General features: G+C 53.7%; 1 protein-coding gene across 1 annotated transcript in view; it reads left to right on the plus strand.

The window, feature by feature from the left end:
* Positions 1-10289: 10289 nt before the first annotated feature.
* Positions 10290-13264, plus strand: part of PDGFRA (platelet derived growth factor receptor alpha) — a 33591-nt gene continuing 30616 nt past the window's right edge. Inside the window, exon 1 of the mRNA XM_074588080.1 lies at positions 10290-10468. The gene's annotated coding sequence lies outside the window, so the exon portion shown is untranslated. The remainder of the gene's footprint in view (positions 10469-13264) is intronic.

Below are 13264 nucleotides of genomic sequence, written 5' to 3' on the forward strand. Positions count from 1 at the left end.
AGAGCTGAACCTTCTTGATACTCCAGGGCTGGAGCCACAGGGATGCTCTTTTCCAGGCTGCAAAGCCATGAAGTTACAATGAGGAAAGAGTGGCCTCACGAGCAGCCCATGGCCCATGTGTTTGGTGGCTGCCTGCCTTCCACCCGCGTTCTGCCTAAGGACTGCCAGCTTGTGGCCAGGGCACGCCAGCCAGCATGTCCTCGAGCATGTTACTGTCCTGTCCCTTTGGCCACATCTGCAGGCTCACTGCATGGTGGGGCTGGTCCTCAGGCCTCCCCAGCAAGTGGTAGAGACCCAAGTTCAGGTGGATTAGTCATTAAGTTGCCATATCAATGTATTGCATTCAAGTTCTGACATCAGGATGACATCAGATGTCTCTCAGTGCTGACTCCTTATCAAAGAAAGCCACAGTGTCGTGATAGTTTGGATTCACTGCCTGCTCTCAGAATCCAAACAGGGTCATAGAATCAATCATAGAATCACAGAATGGTTTGGGTTGGAAGGGACCTTAAAGATCACCTAGTGCCAACCCCCTGCCCTGGGCAGGGACACCTCCCACCAGACCAGGCTGCTCAAAGCCCCATCCAGCCTGGCCTTGAACACCTCCAGGGATGGGGCAGCCACAACTTTCCTGGGCAACCTGTTCCAGTGCCTCCTACCTTCAAAGTAAAGAATTTCTTCCCAATATCTAACCTAAATCTCCCCTCTTTCAGTTTAAAACCATTACACCTTGTCCTATCGCTCCACTCCCTGATCAAGAGTCCCTCCCCATCTTTCCTGTAGGCCCCCTTTAGGTACTGGAAGGGGCTCTAAGGTCTCCTTGGAGCCTTCTCTTCTCCAGGCTGAACAACCCCAACTCTCTTAGCCTGTCCTCACAGCAGAGGTGCTCCAGCCATCTGATCATCTTCGTGCCTCTCTGTTGGACCAGCTCCAACAGGTCCATATCAAAACAACAGGTCCAGGATCAAAACAGTCACTCCCAACACATTTTAACCTCTGTAGAGGTCTGAAAACTTTTTTCCCTGATGGACACCTCACCACAGCCTGCTTTGGGTTTGACTTTTGTAATATCTGTTTTCTGCTGCGGCTCCCGGAGATGCGTCAGGAGTTGCGGAGCTGGCGGAGCTGGCGAAGCTGTGGAGCTGGGCGGAGGCAGCCCATGGTGCCTGTGCTCGCAGCCGCCGCTCGATTTATTTTTGCTTCTGGGTGGGAAGCCAGCAGTTGGTTTTAATCCCAATTTGAATGCGACTCTCTGAGTCTGGCTCTCTTCTTGTGCAATGCTGCGACGCTGAGATATTCTGGGACATTTTTACTAACCATGGCAGAGATGCATTCCTAGAGACCGGAGCGAGGTGTTTTTCAGCACAGGGTCACATGTTTGAGTGATTCCAGCTGGGAAACCTACTCTCTCTGGTGGTCTGATGGAGCCCAGGTTTACTGACCTTCATAAAACTGTGCCACCCACTGCAGTAAGACCCCCCTCCATGCCACACACAGCCCCCACCTTCACGCTGCGTACCCCGGTGACCTGAGACTTCACCCTTGCTACTCCTGCGTTTGGGAAGGCAGAGCAGTTTAGGGGCAAGGATGGCAGCGAGGAGAAGGGAGGAAACGAAGCTGCCCGTGAACGACAGCAGGCTTATTGTGGACCCTTTGAGGGATCCAACGTGGTTTTTTGAAAGCAAATTTGTTACATCCTTAATTCCAAATAATCCCTGCTGCTGAAATGGGATGCAAACAACCTCTGCTGTGATCCTGCTTCTCTCCTACTCTTCAAAATAATTGAGGGGTGATGCTTACACAAGGTGACTGCCAACTCGAGCTCCTCTTGTCCCCCTTATCTCCATTCAGATGCTAATGACAGTTTAAACCAATGTTTGTGATTCACAGGCCTAAAGCAAAGCTAGGCAGAAGGTCTGTAGACAGTACGGGAGCTAGCTATTTTTAACTCTCCTTCTTTCCTAAGTCAATATTGGGACAGGCAGCAATGAAGAAAGCCAACATACGGAGAAGGAATTTGAAGCCGGGAGAGCTTCAGAAGCCGTCAGAACGAGCAGCCCCACAGGGCAAAGGGCAGCGGAGGGGCACTGGCAGGTGCTAAGTGGGCTGGGGGACCATTTGTCTCCTGGAAAAAAAAAAAAGCACTCGACTCTGCAGTTATTTACAATGGCTTCTGTCCACTCAAACTGTCTAACTACCTATATATTTTAACCTCTTGTATGCAGAACTGCGTGCCTCCAACTTGCCTGTTAACAGCAGAGGCCACAGTTATCCTTGTGAGCGCTGTTTTGATCAGCCCCCAGCTGTAAAGCTGCCGATGTTTCTGGAGTAAAGCATTTCCTCAAACCCTTCATCTTGTCAAGTTGACTAAATCCGACTATGTTTTGGAAAAGATAATCAGAGCAGGCTTCATAGATTCATTCAGAGCACTGGAGACTCTGCTTGAAGCTTTCTTAATGAGAGGTCCCCAATGAAGTTTTGTAGAGGCATGGATTTAAATAACACCTTTTTCTTGTAGTCTTATAAAACACATTGGGAGAAAAATAACTGAGAAGAGAAAATGTAAGTTCGGTGATGGATAGGAATTGCAAGAATTGATTTGGGTTTACTTTGGCTCTACAAATGTTTTCTCCTATCACAAAGAGAGAGGGAAAGGAAATTCTGTGTTTTCTTGAGAATCTGTGTTTTCTTGAGAATTTGTTGAGAATCTTGAGAGCACATTTCTATTCCCTTTGACTATGAAAACAGAAAATAGGGGTGAAGTGACCTGTTCCTATTCTATTCCTTCTTTGAGGTGTCCTCAACTGATGGACAAAGAGAGCCAGCAAAGAGCACTGTTCGGATTTGGGCATTTTTTGTATCCTTACTGCTATTCCTTCAGCATTTAGCCTGTGAACGTGGGACACAGGAAGCAAAACATGGATGGGAATAGGGGCCAGGGAGGTGAGGGATTATCCCACGATTCCCTTTCTCTGAAGGAAACCTCAAATGGGTAAAACCAGAGTGGGCGCCATCTTCCTGGCTCTTGCAGTACAGGTCCTTCCAGAGCTGCTGTCTGGGCTCTCCCAGCTTTGCTTCCTGCATCCCTCCGAGGCACCCACGCGGGGCGGAGGAAGGGTGGTGGAGAAGCTCATGGCGACAGGAGGCTGGGGCATGACGTGTGTCTCGCTGCTCCCTAACTCCACAAACCTGCTCCACAAACAGCTTAAAAGATTGCCCCGTGAAAGAATTGGCTTCGCCATGATGTCTTTGTTCACCGATTCAGCAAGGAGTCCTCTAGCAAAAAGAGGGCAGACAAGGCTTGATATTCCTGTACTTTCGAAATAGCAAACAAGATTTGACTCCTCCTACATCCCAACCCCACTTAAAAAGAGCAAAACACATTTCCCAAGTCCATATTCTTCATACACCACAAGGAATCAAAGAGAGGCGCAGCTGATTCTTATTTTTCCCTTCTTTTCCTACGCACCCTGAAGAAAGATCTGATTAACCTCTGGTGAGAATCTGGGACCACTCAAGGGAATGACATTTCATTGGGGATGAATGTTAGCCTCGGAAAAAACTAGCCAGCATCTTCTCACCAACTGCAATGAAATTATGCTGAAATAGTTTCTATTAGGAACATGGGCCTAACAAATGAAGTGATATCGGACACAGAAATTACTAAAGGACCTCTTGTTGTCTGATTCATGGGAGCTAGAAAAATGTCTAGTAATTTATGGGTCTTCAGTTTTTCAGTGTTCCTTTCGGGACTCCTTTCAGAGTTTGCTTCCCAGGGATACTAAGCAACCGCCTTCGGAAAATTGCTCCTTCTCAGTGTGTTGAGTCTAGCAGTCAGATAACAAGGTTTGCACCATGAAAAAACCCCGCTGACGAGTAAGGTATAAATTCAGATGCATCGCAAGGCCCGTGTGGTGGCTAGAACAGTGAAATTCATGACTGCACCAGCAAGAAGCAGCTTGTTACTGCCACAGCAGCAATCGTCATTTTAATGGATTTTTTTTATTTGTTATTTGGACGATGTCCTGCAACATGATAAGTTTCTGTACGTAGTATATTTTAAACACAGTTGGTTATCAAGGGTTAACTTGGTTAGTGGAACCAAAGTGAAAGTTTTAAAACACTGCTGCCATGGAGAACAAATGCCTTCAAAGCGCCTATAGCATATGTTATTTAAAAGAGCACTGAATCAATGTTCTGGTTTGAATTATTTTTCTTCACAGTACTTCTCTAACTTCACTGCCAAAGAAAAGACTTGCAGAGCCAATTTTTAATCTTAATTATACCCTATTCAATCTGGAATATTTCCCTTGAAGTTGGTTACACCAGGTTTACACAAGGCAGAATCTGGCCCAGTTTCCATATTAGAGTCTTTCTTGAAAGATAATTGAGGTTAAAAACCAGAGTATCTGGCTAAAACAGACAGCAGTCCGAGGATCAAAACCTACCTACATGCTGCCATATCCCCTGTTCTTGAGCCGCGCCAGAGCGTCCCTGCCTGAGCTAAGCCTGAGCTGTAGCTTCACGTCCATGGCTGCAGGGAAGGGACTTAAACCTGCATTTTCCTCTCATCTCACTTTCTTATTCACTTCTTCCTCTGCAACTGCCTTGCTCAAGTGAAGTGCATATAACCGAGTACTCCAGAGGATTGAGAACGAGAGACAGGTAAATAAACATGTAACTGAAGCAGAAATTGCTCCCTGCAGAATTAGGCGAGGTACAGACTGAAACTTGGTGACTTCAGACAAAAGGAAAAGCCCAAATAGTCTTTTCTAGAAATGACAGAAAAGAGAGGAACGGTTTCCCCTGACTTTTCAGTGTGTCAGTCTCTCCTGTTTCTCAACTAAAGAGAGAAAACTGAATGCGTGGGCTTCAGTCACTGTCACTCTTGGAACAGCTCTAGGTGCAATTGGCGCCTGCTTGATTTCTTCCATCATAGATTAGGGTTATAGAACGAACCTCACTCCTGCGTTTGAGTACAGGAAACACACAGTGCTAGAAAAAGAACAACAATGTGATTCACACCTCCTGCCAAGGCATCCCCAGCACGATCTTGGTAAATAAAAGTAAAGTGAATGACTGAATTCAATGCCTAAGAGGAATGACTAAATTAATTTCCGGGTCTAGAGCTTTTTGCTGATTGCGTCAACATGGATGCTGATTCTTGCAATTCCTGATGGTGGATTAGGGGTTGACCTGTTTTGGAAAGTATTGGGTGAAACCCATAATCTCCACTGTTTCCACACAAACCCCAATTCTGCAAGCTCTTAGGAGGCATTGATGGCTTTCCTTCCCCTTTATCCTTGGGATGGGGAAGACCCATGCTCAGAATCCCTCTGTGCCACAGAAATAGAGAGTTAGTGTTTTGTTTGTGATGGTATTTTGGAACATGAAACATCCAGGGAGGAGAGGGATCGTTTTAGAAAGCCAATTACGATTCATATACCTTGGCCATAGTTCCAGTTATTCTACAGCAAATCACCCCAAAGGGATGTATCGTTAATCACTAAGCATCAGAAGAAAACCTGTTGTGGGATGAAGCAGAAAAAATGACATCCCCTGTCTGGCACTTGGGCAATTCAGGGGTAAACAGACACGTTGGGTCTCTCCTGAGTTTGGCACCTGGTGGTGCGCAGCCTACCTCGGCTCTTCTGTGCCCATGGGAGGGACGTATGGTGGACGCGGTCAGCCCAGGCACGTGCGGGGACTGACGCTGACACAGTACAGGGCTGGCCCATGCCCACCCTGTCGAGGGTGGTTGTCACCACTATGTCCAGGGTGGCCTCCGTACCAGCCAGCTGCCCCGTGCAGACCTCAAAGGCTGGGTCCCCGAGCACAGCAGCCCCAGGAGGCAAGGCTGGTACTAACAGCAAATAGACACAGAGCCAAAGCAGCCTGGTCTGGCTGTGGTTTTGTCCTGCTGTAATCCATTAATTGCTGCAGCTTGAAAGAACAAAGGCAGAGATAATGGTCTCGGGAGTTACGAACCGAAATCAAACCTGGGCTGAATCAGCAGAGGAGGTCCTTTGATTTCAGAGGGAAAACTTCTCATTTGTGGCACGGGAGGAATTGCTCTCTCTGCTTTACCTGCAGCATGCCACATCCCCCGAGCTGCTGAACCCGGCCCGGGGCTGTGCAGGGCTCGACCTGCAGGGATGAAGCCCTCAGATTCTCGGGGATGGGAGGACAGCCCCTCTTCACCATCCTCTCCAAACCCGCTCCATCCCTTAATTAACAACAGAGACATCAAAGTCTGGCGGGGCTCGCGGTGCCCCGGCTGGGCTGGGCTCCCTCCTCCCGCGGGCTCCGGTGCCCTCTAGTGTCGCGGGTGGCGGTGGCATCGCCGGAGACCCCCGCCCCGAGAGCACCTCTGCATCCCCACCCCGTCGGTGCGGCCCGGGGCTCCCCGTCCTGGGGAGCTGGGGGGGGTCCGGGGCAGAGCGGAGCGCGGAGCAAGAGTGTCGGTGAAGGGCCAGCTGGAGCAACAACCCGTTTTCCCCTTGCCTTTGGGCTTATCTCACCCCTAAACTGGGTTCGGGCCGCTTCTGGACCAGAGCGGCCTGTTTATTCTGTCCTAGTCAAAAAGTCATGGCAGGAGCAGAAGGAAAAACAAAGCCTGTTTTTTTCAAAGAATAAGGCTTCCACGGCTGTTTTGGCATCATTTAACGTTGAGAGCCAAATGCAACAACGAAAGCAAAACAGCTCGACGTGGCAGCAGCAGCCACTTCAGTGGGAAAAGGGACGGGCACAGGGAAGTACCTGAGCCAGGCATGTGGGGAATCAAAATAAAGTCTGGGGAGGGCAGGCTGGGCAACGCGAATTTCTTTTGTCTGGCTCCCTGCTCCACTGGTGACACGGGATCCCTGCTATTCAGAGCCAAATCATGTTGAGCAAACAAAATGGGGGAATCTGGTCTCATGGAAAGAAGGAAAGACAAAAAAAAAATAAAAATCTGGTAGGACTGTAAAAGCACACAGGGCCCTCCTGCGAGCAGCACACATCTCCCGGGGGGGCTGGGGGGCTTGATGACCCCCTGACTTGCTTCCCTTCTGTCTCAGGAAGCCCCCACTGCTGTGTTCTCCTCCCTTCGCGATAGATGCGAGACCAGATTTATAGTGACAAGCGATGAGAGGCCGCTCCGCTTTCTCCCTGTCTGGAGGGGTTTGAGGTGTCTCTGCTCCAGGCTCTTCACCACGCAGGGGGGGTCCTGCTCCAAAAAGGGCGAGCAGGCTGTGGCTGACTCCCGCACGGCGCATCGCTTGCAACGCGGGGAACGATAATCAACCCCAGACCTGCCTTCCCAAAGAGACAAAAGGCTGCCGGGCCCGAGCCGGGGGACCCCTTATCTCCCACCCCCGCCTTCGCAGGAGGCCACTGGGACCCTTCATGAGCCACCTATTAGTCTGCTTAATAGCCTCAGCCGGCTAAAGGCTGCCCGGATCACCCTTGGGAGAGAACCGCAGGAAAGGCCTCGTTACTTGCAGCAAATTGGGACTCCTGCCGGGTGGGGGGATGCCGAGCGGGGCGGCTGGCAAGCTCCCAGCCCCCGCTGGAAGCCCCCGAGAGCGGAGAGAGCCGCCCTGCAAAAACCAGCCCCGTCGATGCCCGCTGCCCAGACCCACCGGCACTGCGGGCCCGTGGGGGGACCCGAGGGACCATCCCCCCCACCCCGGAGCATAAACAGGCGAGAGCGGCTCTAGTCCGGGCGCCGCAGTTTTGTTTAAGATGTGCAGTTTCCATCTGTTGCCGCATAAACACAGGCTAGCGGGATGCCTTGTGCTCCAGCCCTTCGGGGGAGGGGAAGGCGGGAGGAGAGCAGAGGGGGCCCGCAGTGGTTAAAAATCCCCCCACCCCCTGCCTGTCCTCTCGTTAACCCCAAGTCCCCCGCGCCTCCCTGGACGGGACCCCCCTGCGCCACACGGGGCGGGGGGGTAGAGTTCAGGAGCCCTCCTGGAGGGTTTATTTTATCCAGGCGGGACCAATCCACAGGCACCCACGGCACTTCGGGGTCGCCCCACTTAGCGTGGGGAAGCCACGTCGGGGAAAGTGTCACCGCTCCCCCGGAGGGGCCCTGGGCGACAGGACATCGCCGTCCCGGTCCCCGCAGCGCCCGGTTGGCCTGGCGACCAGCTTTGCCAGTCCCCCAATTTGCAATTTTTATTTTTCGCTGGGTCTTGTGAGATCCCACGTGGAAGCCGTTAACGATCGCTCGATAATGATCATGACAAAGGCATTATTCAAATGAAGCAGGTAATTGCAACCAGAAGGCGCCTCCTCCCCTTTCCTTTTGCTCCTTTCTTTTTTTTTTTTTTTTTTTTGCAAGAGTAACTCTCTCATTACAGCCCATCCTGACGGTTACCTCGCCAGGAATCACCTCCGCCGCCCCGCACGTTAAACCAGAGCGGGTAAATCCCGGCAGGGCCGGGCGGGATCCCCTCGGAGCTCACGGGCAGTTGTTTGCCGCCGGTCTGAGCCCTGCGCATCTTCGCGGGGCTTAAATCTGCAGCTCCGACCCAAGTCACGATAGGACTCTTCCCTCCACAAACTAAGGGGTGCAGGCTGCTGGAAGCGCTCTCTCCCCCAGGCAGACACTTCCAGGGTGCGGTGTTGGAGGTTTTTTTGTTGGTTTTTTTTTTTTTTTTGTGGATTGTTTTGGGGTTGGTGGTACTTTTTTTTTTTTTTTTTTTTTTTTTGACTCACTGGGAGCCTGTTGTTTATTCACAAGCATTACGGTATCCTGTTAGCATTCCGACCAGGGGCTGCTCACAGATCTGACTCCGATGATTTCCTGGAGGAACATGTGGAAGCAATAGCGGGGTTGTGCTCTCACCCGAGCCGGGGATGCACTGGCGGAGGGCGGGCGAAGGGTCGGGAGCGCCGCCGGGGACCCGTCGAGCCCGGCCAGGGCACCTCAGCCTGAGCCCTTTTTTCACGGGAGTCCCTTCTCCTTTCTGTCCCCCCGTTCCCTTCGGGGCATCTTCACTTCGGAGGCTTAATTCTCCCTCGCTTGGGAAAGAGGAAAAAAAAAACCACAACCCAACCACCGGATCCTGGCGCTTGACTTCGAGGACAAACTTTTCTTTTGTTTAATACTAAAAGGAAAAAAGAGGTGCGGGGAGGAAGGAGAGCCAGACAGAGGAGGGGAGAAGCCCCGGGGCGCAGCTCTCGGGCCGGTGCCCTCCCCAGGAGGCGGGTGCGAAGGCAGGGCGGCAGGCAGGGAGCAGGCAGGGCCTCCCGCTCCGCTCCTTTCCTGGGGCTGCAGTGCCCCCTCTCCCGCGGCCGCCGCATCGCCCCTTCCCGCACGGAGCCTGCAGCAGAAGGGGCTGCGAGGGCAGCTCCCCGCCGCCTCCCCCGACCACCCCCTTATCGCCAGCAGATAGCGACGGCCAACAAAGCCAGAGATACCCCGGTGCTGGCTGCCCGGCGGGGATCAAAGCTCCGGCTGGAGCGTGTTCAAACAGGAGGGACTGGGACGTGCGCTGCCCTCGCCTCCGCAGGCACCTCCGGCCCCCGCCGTGCCCCCCCGGCTCGGTTATTGCTGGGGTTTGTTTGCGCCGGGAAAAGCAAAAGCAGAGGGGAAGAGAAGAGCTTTCCCGGTTCCGTCGGAGCAGCGGGGTTTGGGAGGGCCGGCTGCTGGCGGAGGTTACCTTTCGTTGTGTCTTTCATTCATAAATGTTAGGGATTCGTCTCTCCCCCTCTCTCTCAGTGCCTCCTGCTCCCGGCTGGCTCACGGCCGTCCATCCAGCTCTCTTAGCCCAAGCCCCAGCTCGGTGCTGCACAAAGGACACGAGGAAGCCGCAAATTCGTTTCCAGCTCAAACTCCCCCGTCCATAAACTCACACCGTGGCCGTGGACACGAGCCCCGCCGCCCGTCCCGCTCGTCCTGGAGGGTCTGAGGAGGGAAGGCTCATTCATGAAATTGGGAGCGCTCGGAGTTTTCATGAAAGTTTTGTTGTTTTTTTTTTTTTTTTGGGGGGGGGTGTTGTGATTTATTTATTTATTTATTTATTTTCTCCTTCTGCCGTGCAAAAACTCCCCTCTTCCCCCTTTCCTCCCCCTCGCCCCTGCCATATGGCCAACCTCCCCCCTCCCCTGCGAGGCTGGTGAAATCTGGAGGCAGAGACTGGCCCCCCTGCCTGCGTAAGAGCCTCCCGCCGGCGCGCCCGCCTCCGGCCGCGGGGCTGGGGGCGCCGGGCGAGCCAGGGCGGCTCTTATTCTGAAGGGGCCGGAGGGGGGCTTCATTTCCTGACAGCTATTTACTTAAAGCAAATGATTAGTTTTGGAAGGATGGACTATAACATTGAATCAATTACGGGACGCGGTTTGTGAGACCATTACAGTCGGATCGGGAGGGAGGGCAAGCGGGAGGGAAAGAGCGCGGCTGAGCGGGGAAAGTCACAAAAGACGTGGACATATTTTGGATATTTTACAATCTGCAGGATTGGGGCTGCGGATTATAAAGGAGAAGGTAAGAGGTGAGGGGCAGTTTCCCCACCTTTTCCTTTTTTTTTCTTCACCTCTTCTCCCGCTTCTTCTTTCTTTGCCCCCTCTTTTCTTTTTTCCCCACTTTATTTGTTTGTTGTTGGTTTGGTTGGGGGTTTTTTTCTTTTTTTTTTTTTCTTTTTGTTTTTTCTCCTTTTTTCCCAGTGCTCCGAGTCGGGCCGGGGACTCCTTCCCGCGGGGGCGCAGGCGGGGGGGCGGCGGGCGCTGGCGGCCGCCGCCGAGGGGGAGCGGGGAGCCCGGCGTCCCGCGGGCCGTCGGGGCGCGGCGGCGAGAAGCGCGGGCAGAGCTAATGACAAACACATTGATTGGGACGGCGGGGGCCACCGCGCCGCATTCCTGCCGCGGTAGGGGAGGGGTGGTGTGGGGGAAGAGACCCGCCGGGGCTCCGCCGGGTAGCGGGGGGACAAAGTCAGGTAGGGTCGCGCCCCCTCTTCTCGCATCCTTTGCTGCCTTCGCCCCGCTGCTTCCCCCGTCCCTTCCCCCACCCTTTGTTTTTCACCACCTTCCCTTCTTCAGATCCCCCTTCCCCACCTCGCTCCCCGTGCCCGGGTAGCCTAAAATGCCCCCAGATCCCAGGTGGGGGCAAGCACACAACCAACACCCCCCGCTGCAGACAACCCGATCTCCATCCCTGCGCGCCCCGTCTTTAGTTTTACACGTCTCGACGGAAGGGAAGATGCTGAATTTAGGCAGGACTGGTACCTGGAGCCTTTCCAGCTTACAGCCCCCGGCTCGCAACGGGAACGCCGGCCCCGCCGGACCGCTGGAGCCCACCGTCTCCTACCCCGGGGGAGGGCAAAGTCTTCGCGGCCACCGTTTGGATTTTGTCAAGCCCGGAGGTTGCAAACTCGCCAGCCTCTGCCAGGCTGGAGTCCCCTGGAAAAGTCCTAGGAGCAAGTAGGAAATGGCTTTTTGGCTGTCCGCGGCATTGCTCAACATTTTTGGACGCGGATCCCGCAGCCCAGGAGCCGTTCCAGAGAACAGGACTTGGACAACTTTTTTTTTTTTTTTTTCTGGAGCCAGCAGCGACAGATCTAGCGAGGCAGCGGCAGCAGCAGCCCCGGGGCGCAGTCGCCAGCCCCCGGGTCTTGCCCGCAGCCCGGCGGGGAGGCGGCTGCGGGGCAGAGACGGGGGCGATGCCCTGGCCCCCACCCGCGCCGGGGGCACGTTTCCAGAGCCCCTCGACAGCATTTTCGGCCGGTCTTTTGCAAATGCTCCGTCTCCCTGACGTTCCCCCGGGGCCCAAAGCTGCGCGCTCGGGGCGAGCAGGGCATGGCATCAGCCCCGGTGGGGACAGACGGATCCGTCCCCAGAGCTCTCCCTTGGTCCCACAGCTCCGAGCCGGGACACAACGTCTGTCCCCCCGCGCCGAGACACCCGCTCCCTCGGGGTCCGCACTTCGCCCGACGGTGCGGGCTGGAGAAGAAGCCCTGGGGTGGCACCGCCAGCAGAATTATTCCCCCCCCCGGAGGGAAACACGGCTTTGCTTTGCCCCTCTTCATCTCCCCGAGCCCACTTTTCTTTTTTTCCTGGCTACCTCGCATTTAAAAAAAAAAAAATCACTCCAACTTGGCAAAGGCTTTCCTATTGTTTCCCAGACAAACAGCGATGTGGCTGGGAGTTGCCATCTCTGCTAGGTTCCCCCGGTGTCCCGGGCAGCCTGTGATCCGCAGCGGCTCTAACCGAGGGGCCGGGGACCGAAGGGGGAGCCGCGGCTTCCCCGCTCCCTGGGGGCTGCCGCTCCGGCTCCCCGCGGGCAGGCAGGGTCTGGCAAGCGCCGGCAGCCTGGTAGGAGCTGCAGAGTGTGAATACAACCCCCCCACCACCATCTCCATCCCCATCCCGGCTGGCTGTATGTAGTCCGCTCTCCCCCCGACGGGGCGCACCGCGGGAAGGGGGGCGTCTTGTTGCTTCTTCGGTATCTCCCAGGGCCGATGCAGAGCCCATCTGGGGTCCCAGCTTGGATGCCTTGACTCCGTGTCCCTGGATGGGGCAAGAGACGGGATCAAAGCAAGGAGACAGGCATCAAAGGTTCCTCTGTCATCGGATGATCAAAATCTGAACTGTGGAGATCCAACTTTTAACTCTGGGTCTAGAAACGCCAAGGAAAGATCTCCCAGCAAGTGACTTCGGATTTTGCTTCTAGTTAACAAAGAGCATTTTAGAAAGGCCCTCAGCTAAACAGCGGTTTAGCCAACCTCAAAGCTTGGGGGTGGGGAAAAAAAAAAGTTTGAAGAAAAATGAGACCGCACAAAGCACTGGGATTTAGGAGTCCACAAGCAAACCAGCTCTCCCAGCCCGCAGGCGCTCTCCCGCTGCTTTCAAATGAGACCCCTTGTGCTGGTTCTCCTTTCCAGGCACGAAGGGGCAGGAGATGTGCCAGTCCGACTGCCGTCGGGCACTGGGGCCATCTTCGCTATTATTTGTTCGTTGATGTATGGGAAATCTTCATGTGGCTGTGAGAGTAATATAGGTATTAGGTTTCAAGAAAGCAGGAAGCAATAAATATTTTAATAAAATACCTCTCCACAGTACTACAGTATTGAGCTAGGATTTGAGTACAATGTATATAGACAGAAAAAATCTTGCATATCCCAGACCTTGCCAGTTATTTCCAGCTATTCCAGCTGGTCTAAAAACGAGGGCGAAATATATAACCTTATCCGGTCCTTGCCTTGCTTGCATCTTTAGATCATCATGGCCACAATGGCACTACTTTTGCATGTGAACTCTGAAAATTTTTATAGAAAATGTTTGCTTC

This window comes from Larus michahellis, chromosome 5, assembly GCF_964199755.1.
Source record: "Larus michahellis chromosome 5, bLarMic1.1, whole genome shotgun sequence".
In the NCBI taxonomy this organism is placed as follows: domain Eukaryota; kingdom Metazoa; phylum Chordata; class Aves; order Charadriiformes; family Laridae; genus Larus; species Larus michahellis.